The following is a 10,129-nucleotide window of genomic DNA, read 5'->3' as shown; positions in this document are numbered from 1 at the left end:
TGCAAGATTGCAATCAGATCCTCCATCCTCTGCATCAAGTGGTATCAAAGCATCAGTAAAAGATCTGGTCCAGGTTTGTTAAGGTTAGTTATGGCACCTAAGAATTAGTTGGCAAGAGAGCTAGAAGAATTGAAGGAAATCCTAGAATGGGAAAGAAGGGAAAGAAGGGACCAAGATGTAGCAAGAGAGCAGGCTAAGGCAAGAGAAGAAAGGCAATGGAGAAGGGAGAGATAATTTATGCAATCAAGGATAGATAACCTTGAGAGGAATAGGAGAAGAGAAGAGAGAAGGCAATGATGAAGAAGAAGACAATGAGATAGCAAACCAAGAGCAGCAAACAAATGACATAGAGGACCCTGAAGAAAAGAGATTTGTTAGATTGTTGAAGGAAGTACAAGGTAGTGGAGGTAAGAGTCATATTGATTTGTCTATCTATCAGGGAAAGATGGATAGTGAAGAGGTGTTAGGATGGCTTGATGCCTTGGATAACTATTTTGAGTTTGAAGAAATGGAAGAGGAGAGAAAAGTGAAATTTGCAAAGACTAAGTTGAGAGGTACAACATTGACATGGTGGACTAGTTTTCAGAATGATAGGATGGCAAGAGGATTAACAAAAGTGTCTACGTGGTCAAGAATGAAAAGTTTGATGAAAGAGCAGTTCCTACCATCTGATTATACCATTCATGTGAAGAGGATGAGACAGAATCTGAAACAAAAAGAGAAGGATGTAATGGCTTACACTGAGCAATTTCACAAGCTTAGTATCAAAGGAGGATATGAGGAAGAAGATGAAAAAGTAGCCAGGTATATAAATGGCTTAAGATTTAATTTGCAAGATGAGATTGGTCTACAACTACTAAAAATAATAGGTGAATGTTATCAGTTAGCAATTAGAGCAGAAGGGAAGGTGAAAAGAAAACAAGAAAGATCAGGTAATGGTGGAAGAGGAGGCATTTCTAATAGAGGAAGAAGTAATAGAGATCAAGGGCAAGGTAGCAATGAGAAAGGCAAAGAAAGATTTTTAGAACCAAGGGGAGGATACAACCATAGAGGTGGCAGATTTGGAAGAGGAAGTGGAATCTTTACAGGTAAGTGTTTGAAAACCTTAGAGACATGTTAGTTGAAGTTATTTGATGTATGTGGAGGTGGAGGAAACACCTGATTAAGGTGAAGACAAGTTTTGAGCCTATTGAGGCACTTTGAGCATTTGAAACACCATAGGAGTGTTGGGGTTTGGGTCCATATTATACTTTAGTTTGGAAGATTGCAATGAGATCCTCCATCCTCTGCATCAAGTGGTATCAGAGCATCAGTAAAAGATCTGGTCCAGGTTTGTTAAGGTTAGTTATGGCACCTAAGAATTAGTTGGCAAGAGAACTAGAAGAATTGAAGGAAATCCTAGAATGGGAAAGAAGGGAAAGAAGGGACCAAGATGTAGCAAGAGAGCAGGGTAAGGCAAGAGAAGAAAGACAATGGAGAAGGGAGAGAGAATTTATGCAATCAAGGATAGATAACCTTGAGAGGAATAGGAGAAGAGAAGAAAGAAGGCAATCATGAAGAAGAAGTCAATGAGATAGCAAACCAAGAGCAGCAAACAAATGACATAGAGGACCCTAAAGAAAAGAGATTTGTTAGATTGTTGAAGGAAGTACAAGGTAGTGGAGCTAAGAGTCATATTGATTTGTCTATCTATCAGGGAAAGATGGATAGTGAAGAGGTGTTAGGATGGCTTGATGCCTTGGATAACTATTTTGAGTTTGAAGAAATGGAAGAGGAGAGAAAAGTGAAATTTGCAAAGACTAAGTTGAGAGGTAAAACATTGACATAGTGGACTAGTTTTCAGAATGATAGGATGGCAAGAGGATTAACAAAAGTGTCTACATGGTCAAGAATGAAAAGTTTGGTGAAAGAGCAGTTCCTACCATCTGATTATACCATTCATGTGAAGAGGATGAGACAGAATCTGAAACAAAAAGAGAAGGATGTAATGGCTTACACTGAGCAATTTCACAAGCTTAGTATCAGAGGAGGATATGAGGAAGAAGATGAAAAAGTAGCTAGGTATATAAATGGCTTAAGATTTAATTTGCAAGATGAGATTGGTCTACAACTACTAAAAACAATAGGTGAATGTTATCAGTTAGCAATTAGAGCAGAAGAGAAGGTGAAAAGAAAACAAGAAAGATCAGGTAATGGTGGAAGAGGAGGCATTTCTAATAGAGGAAGAAGTAATAGAGATCAAGGGAAAGGTAGCAATGAGAAAGGCAAAGAAAGTTTTTTAGAACCAAGAGGAGGATACAACCATAGAGGTGGCAGATTTGGAAGAGGAAGTGGAATCTTTACAGGTAAGTGTTTGAAAACCTTAGAGACATGTTAGTTGAAGTTATTTGATGTATGTGGAGGTGGAGGAAACACCTGATTAAGGTGAAGACAAGTTTTGAGCCTATTGAGGCACTTTGAGCATTTGAAACACCATAGGAGTGTTGGGGTTTGGGTCCATATTATACTTTAGTTTGGAAGATTGCAATCAGATCCTCCATCCTCTGCATCAAGTGGTATTAGAGCATCAGTAAAAGATCTGGTCCAGGTTTGTTAAGGTTAGTTATGGCACCTAAGAATTAGTTGGCAAGAGAACTAGAAGAATTGAAGGAAATCCAGGAATGGGAAAGAAGGGAAAGAAGGGAACAAGATGTAGCAAGAGAGCAGGCTAAGGCAAGAGAAGAAAGACAATGGAGAAGGGAGAGAGAATTTATGCAATCAAGGATAGATAACCTTGAGAGGAATAGGAGAAGAGAAGAGAGAAGGCAATGATGAAGAAGAAGTCAATGAGATAGCAAACCAAGAGCAGCAAACAAATGACATAGAGGACCCTGAAGAAAAGAGATTTGTTAGATTGTTGAAGGAAGTACAAGGTAGTGGAGGTAAGAGTCATATTGATTTACCTATCTATCAGGGAAAGATGGATAGTGAAGAGGTGTTAGGATGGCTTGATGCCTTGGATAACTATTTTGAGTTTGAAGAAATGGAAGAGGAGAGGAAAGTGAAATTTGTAAAGACTAAGTTGAGATGTACAACTTTGACATGGTGGACTAGTTTTTAGAATGATAGGATGGAAAGAGGATTAACAAAAGTGTCTACATGGTCAAGAATGAAAAGTTTGATGAAAGAGCAGTTCCTTCCATCTGATTATACCATTCATGTGAAGAGGATGAGACAGAATCTGAAACAAAAATAGATGGATGTAATGGCTTACACTAAGCAATTTCACAGGCTTAGTATCAGAGGAGGATATGAGGAAGAAGATGAAAAAGTAGCCAGGTATATAAATGGTTTAAGATTTAATTTGCAAGATGAGATTGGTCTACAACTACCGAAAACAATAGGTGAATGTTATCAGTTAGCAATTAGAGCAGAAGAGAAGGTGAAAAGAAAACAAGAAAGATCAGGTAATGGTGGAAGAGGAGGCATTTCTAATAGAGGAAGAAGTAATAGAGATCAAGGGGAAGGTAGCAATGAGAAAGGCAAAGAAAGTTTTTTAGAACCAAGAGGAGGATACAACCATAGAGGTGGCAGATTTGCAAGAGGAAGTGGAATCTTTACAGGTAAGTGTTTTCATTGCAATGAGATTGGGCACCAATCATTCAGATGTTCTAAGTGGATTGAATCTGATCAAGGTAGAGATAGAAGAGTGAATATGGTACAAGAAGATGAGAAGAAAGAAGAATCAAAGAGAGCAGACCCTGTCCTTGAAGGTGACTTCTTGATGGTAAGGCAAGGTGAGAAACTTCGGCAAGAACCAAAGGTAACAATCTTTAGAACTACTTGTTTATGCAAAGGAAAGATATGTAAAGTAATCATTAATTCAGGATCACATAGTAATCTTGTGTCTCTTGATATGATAACGAAGTTAGGAATTGTACCATTTGACCATCCTAATCCCTACAAGGCCACTTGGGTTACCCAATAGCAGCATGTAGAGGTTAGTTTGAAGGCTTATGTGAATTTTTCTATTGGTCCATATCAAGATAAGGTATTATGTGATGTGGTTCCTATGACTTGTGCACATTTAATATTAGGAAGACCTTGGAAACATAGTAGAAGAACAATACATGATGGTTTTGATAACACTTATTTGGTTCATAAAGATGGTCTGAAATATAAGTTGAATCCTTTACCTTTGGGGGTCTTGAAAGAGCATCCTATAATGTGTTTTGGGGAGCATTTACTAATGATAAGGTAGGTTGGAAAACAAGAAGATACTGGTTGGAAGGAAGATGTTAATTTGCAGCAGACTATGAGGAAGAATAGTCCTCTCCATGATGAATTATGGGATTTGAGTTTTGTGCAAATTGGTTCAGTCAAATGTCCTATTGTTGAGCAGGAATATGTGGATGTGAAAGAGAAGTTGCAGGTACAACAAGTGGATCAGAGAAGAGTAGATGTACAGACTGGTTATGAGCAGCAATGTCCTAAACAAGAGCAACAAAATACATGTTTTGTTTCTAATCTAATGTGTGATGTGACTACAGGTTTAAGGTGCAGAAAGAAGGTGACTTTTCAGGATTATTTCATCCCTCAATCAAGATTTGTGAGGAGGCAAAAGCAATCTGATGTTTGGAAGTAGCAACATCATTCTTGGGACAAGAATTTTCTTATTGGTGGGGAGTATGATGCAGGAGCATCCCAGGAGGCAAGAACTTGTTTCATGTTACTAAGGAGTGAAGGAAGGATCATGACATCAAGAAAGATCAACTTGGAGGTGTTGAAGCTCATTATGGTTTCTTATGTTAAAAATGATGTGTTTGTATGATGCTCCTATGCATAAAATGATTGTAATAAGGGCCAATAGTGTCCATGAGAACAAGTTTGGTTTGATGAGGTTCTAGATTCATTTAATTATCTCTAGGAGTGTCAAGTTATGATTTAGATAAATTAAAAGTGTCATAGATTACACAATCAATAAGTTGTAAATTCAAATATTTGAATTGCAACGGTTAGTACATAAATGTGAAAATCATGCTTTTAGGTGTTGTTAGTGCCTTCTAACTGATTTGGATCGGTTATGGTGGTTGTCTAGATGCCTATAAAGTTTGTGCAAGCATTATTGTATGTAAAGAAGTCTGGAAGAAGTCTGGAAGAAGTCTCTGGGAAGGATGGGAAAAGTGTCTTGGACAGTTTGCAAATCTGGAACAGCAATAAGAAACTTTAAATTTCCTGCATTTTTTGTGTATGGTTTGTCCTATTTTGCTTTGGAAGTCATAATATCATGTTGGCCATGCTCTGAGGGTTTTTTTTTTTGTTCCATGCAAGCTGGAGATGTTTTGAAGTTTTTAAATAATACTATTTCCATTTGACTGTCCCCAAAAAGGCAGTGCGGTTTTTCATTGGTTCTGAGAGGTTTTAAGGATGTTTGGATTCATCCTGTGAATGTCTTTTCTGATTCTCATGGTATGGATTCATGTCTAACATGTACTATATGTGTTCCTAACAGTTTGGTGACAGGAAGTTGGAGTTTGCAGGTGTACACCGAGACAGATGACTGAAAACACATGGTTTTGATGTCGTAGGTGTACCAGCAGAGGATTGGCCTTAAGGAGGTCATACTTTTATGATGGAATCAGTAAAGACATGTTAAATATTGGGTGAATCAACCTTTTTTTGATTCTGGAAGTGAGTTTTGAAGTGATTTTGAGCAAGCCCTTGGTTTGTGGGTGATTTAAGGAGGGTTTTGGAGTTTGGGTATTTAGGAATTTAACTGAACCTTAATACCTTGAAAATCCTTGGTTTGGCATCATAATTAGAGACTATACAGAAGGCTTAGACCTGCAGATGAGTTTTAAGGGTACTTCCTTAACAAAATAGGCCTAATTAGCCCTCACAGTGACTAGGGACAACAGTTTTTTGAAGGCTTTTTTCCAAAACAAGCATGGGTACAACTTTGGGTGTTGATAGGGGTTGATATTGGGTATCTAAATCATTCATAACATTGGTCCATGTTTTGGGAAATGTGTGTGAAAAAAGCCGAAAACAGTCCAGCAGGCTACAAGGAAACTAGGCCTAGTGAAGGGCTAAAAACTAGGTTTTTGTATTAGTTGATGAGTTGAGAGTTTGAAAACCTTAGATACATGTTATTTGAAGTTATTTGATGTATGTGGAGGTGGAGGAAACACCTAATTAAGGTGAAGACAAGTTTTGAGCCTATTGAGGCACTTTGAGCATTTGAAACACCATAGGAGTGTTGGGGTTTGGGTCCATATTATACTTTAGTTTGCAAGATTGCAACCAAATCCTCCATCCTCTACATCAGGTGCCATGGGAATTTTGACAATAGTCAAAGAAACATCCAAAGAGGATTTTGTATGTCTTATGGCATTCTCTCATCGGACAAGTGTCAGAATTTAGACGTACACCCAAGAAACATCTAACAAGGATGTTATATGCTAGACGAAATTCTCTCACTAGATGAGCAGTCACGGCTGATGTTGGAAGAGTCCTGGGTATTGTTAGAATTTTGATGACCATCAAGGAAACACCTAACAAGGATTTTGTATGTCGTATGGTATTCTCTCATCAGACGGGTGTCAGAATTCTGACGTCCACCCAAGAAACATCGACGAGGATGTTGTATTCCTTCCGACATTCTCTCCCAGGATGAGCGGTCATGGCTGTTATCTTCTCTGATCTAGTCACTGCTTCTTGAGAATTTTTTGGATCCTTCTCTCTCTTGAAAGAACTGAATGCCACCTTCCTGATCCTCATCCCAAAGAAATCTGGCGCCTTCTCTTTTCAGGAGTTGAGACCTATTAGCCTTTTCAACTCTATTTATAAAATATTCACCAAGATTCTTGTGCTTAGGCTTAAGATTTTCATCCCCTCTTTAATCTCTAAACATCAAAATGGGTTTGTGCTTGAGGGGATGATCCTGGATTCTACTATTGTGGCTGATGAGAACATCCACTCCCTTTGTATTAACAAAATACTGTGTTTTCTCCTAGAACTTGACCTGCTGAAAGCTTTTGATAGGGTTAATTGATGCTTCCTCCTCAAAATCCTCAAGGCCTTCAGATTTGGAGATAACTTTATCTAGATTATTGAGAAATGTGTTTCAACCCCACAATTCTCTGTGTTGATTAATGGATCTGCCTCTAGTTTTTCTTTGGGTCTAGGGGAATTCGACAAGGGGATCCTCTATCTCCTTTTCTTTTCATTCTAATGAGTGAATCTCTTAGAAAAATAATTTAGAGGGAGGTCTGAAATAGCAATATTATGGCCCCTCGGCCCTACTCTCAGGCCCCTACTTTCTCTCACGAGCAATTTGTTAATGACACTCTCTTGATGGGGGAAGGTTTGATCAAAGAAGCAAAGAATTTAAAAACGACTCTGAATATATATGAACATGGCTCCGGACAAAAAAATAGCCTCCCTAAAATCTCCATCTTCATCTTTAACACCCCTGAGCACAGGAAAGTTAATATTTCCTCAATTATTGGCTGCATAATTGGAACTTTGCCCAATTCCTATTTGGGCCTTCCCCTTTACCAGGGCTCAGCTCCTAACTTTTTTTGGGGAATCCTATAGACAAACTCTAGAATAAATTGGCTGGATGGAAAGGCACTTTGCTAAGCCAAGTTGGTAACATCCAATTACTCAAAGCCTCGCTTCAGAGACTTCCGGTTTATGCTATGTGTCTATTCAAAATCCCAATTAAAATCACAAATAATTGGAAAGAATTCAAAAAAAAATTTATGGACTAGAACTGAATCCAAAAATAGATTACACCTTGTGGCTTGGAATCAAGTTTTCTTGGCCAAACTCATGGGAGGTTTGGATATCCATAATTTGAGAGACTTTAATAAAGACCTGATATCCAAGTAGCTATGGAGATGTCTTAAGGAGACTAATTAATGGACTGATATATTCAAACTTAAGTACCACATTCCTAATATCCAAAACACTCTGGAAACTTGTGAGCTCCCCAATATGACTTCTGATTTCTGGAGCAATTTCTTTTTCTCCTCCAAAGTTATCTTGCATGGATGCAGATGGATGCTAGGTGATGGTACCAGAATTAGGTTTTGGGATGACTGTTGGATTAGTGATGGCCCCCTTTCGGACTCTATTTGGGTTTCCCCCTACAAAGAATTATGCCTCACCAAAATTGGCACCTCAGTAGTTGATTAAATTAGAAATGGAGAATGGTTGGACCTCTCTTCTGTTGATAATGATTTGAGACCTATGCAACCTTGGTTGAATTACATCCACATCCCCCATTCGCAAGGGGAGGATGAATTATTCTCAAACTTCTCCTCTTCTGGGAAGTTCAAAAGTGTTGATGCCCATAAGTTCATCTCTAGATCCTTCTCCCCCCCCCCCCCCTATTGGGTGGGTATTTGGAACAAAACCATAATTCCTAAAATTAACATCTTTTTTGGGTTGTTTATATAGAGAAAGATCTCTACCATCGATAATGTTTGCAGAAGAGGTATTCCTCTCTCTAATAGATTTTTCTTTGTAAAGAGGTGGAGGAAAATGTTGGCCATCTACTACTACATTGCACCTATGCCAAAGATATCTAGAATCTCTTCCTTAAAATTTGGAACATTTCCTAGGTCGTCCCTGTTTCTAATCACCAAATGTGATTTGAATGGAAATGCCCTTCTCATAATCATGCCTTAGGAATTCTTTGGAACTTATCTCTTCCTCATATTGCCTGAGGTATCTAGAAAGAAAGAAACAATAGAGTTTTTAGGGACTTGGAAACTCCTCCTTTTGTTGTACCTATTAGAATTCACAATTTTATCAAAGAGAACTTTCTCTACTCCTCCCCCAGCAGAAAGAATGAGTCCCCCATTCCTACTCTCTAGGAGGATTTGGATACTATCAATCGGTTACGAATTGATTGGAACATTGCCAAACTACTCCACAAAACCAAGCAGTGCAAAACAAATGTTGTATGGTATCATCCTCCTATGGGGTGGATCAAAATCAATGTGGATGGGGCAGCTAAAGGAAATCTTGGGCAGGCCGGTTGTAGGGGACTGGCTAGGAATCAAACACCTCTGCTATTTTCTGTGGTGGCACTCCCCCTAGGCACCCAGACTAACCACTATGTGGAAGCTAGTGCTGCCCACATTTGGCTACACATGGCTAAAAGAGAGGGGTTTACTAAAATGTGACTTGAGTCTGACTTGCTAAACAATGTCAACTACATGAGTGATCACACGGATCATAGATGGGTGATTGCCAGCCTGATCAAGGACTGCTGAAATATAATTAATGAACTAATAGATTTCAAAATCTTGAGCATATATCTGGAAGGCAATAAGGCGGCGGATTTATTGGCCAATCTGGCGGTGGGATACCTAGCAAACAACTATTGGAGTAGCATGGATGGTTTCCCCAAAAGTCTGCATCATTTGGCACATAATGATTACTGCGTTAATCAAGGATCCCTCATCATGACATGACTGAGTTGACAAGGAAATGACTCTTTCTGGTTTTCCCTAATCAAAAGTCTAGAAACCTCCTCGGTGACTAAATTTCCTATCTCATTGTGTGGTTTTTCTATTATTGTTTTGATATCCTTTGGGTGTGGCCCATTTTCTATGACTGGTTGGCAATAGTGAGCCCCTTCTCCTATTATTTGGTGACCAGGAGTATAATGGGAGGAGATAAGAATAGACAAGAGCCCTCTACTTTTGAGAAGTCAAAAAGAATAAAGATGTATGGTAGGAAGTTGTCAATGGTGGTGTAGTCCCCTATGTGGACTGGCTTCATCGCCTCTCTCCTCTGATTACGGAGGTCTTTGTTAATGGATGGAAAAAAGGGAGTCTCAAGGCTTATGGTGTTGATTATCAGATTGATGAATGTTTGGTGGCAATGGTCACTGGTCTGGTTATAACTGGAAGAAGGTTTTACAGGGATAGAAAAACTGAGGAGGAGGACCTACCGAGTTTCTTAGACAAAGACAAGGTGCACTCCAGAGTCACGAAGATGGCCAATGGTAGATATAATAGAAAATACCTCATGGCCCCATGGGTAACATGACAGAGTTTATAATGAGGTATATCACCCTAGATGGTAGGTATGCAAGCATTTTCTCCTACCATTTCATTATCCTAAATCATTT

Source organism: Cryptomeria japonica, chromosome 11 (genome assembly GCF_030272615.1).
Source record: "Cryptomeria japonica chromosome 11, Sugi_1.0, whole genome shotgun sequence".
Classification (NCBI taxonomy): domain Eukaryota; kingdom Viridiplantae; phylum Streptophyta; class Pinopsida; order Cupressales; family Cupressaceae; genus Cryptomeria; species Cryptomeria japonica.
The sequence above is the reverse complement of the archived record's forward strand: the minus strand, read 5'-3'. Positions refer to the sequence as shown.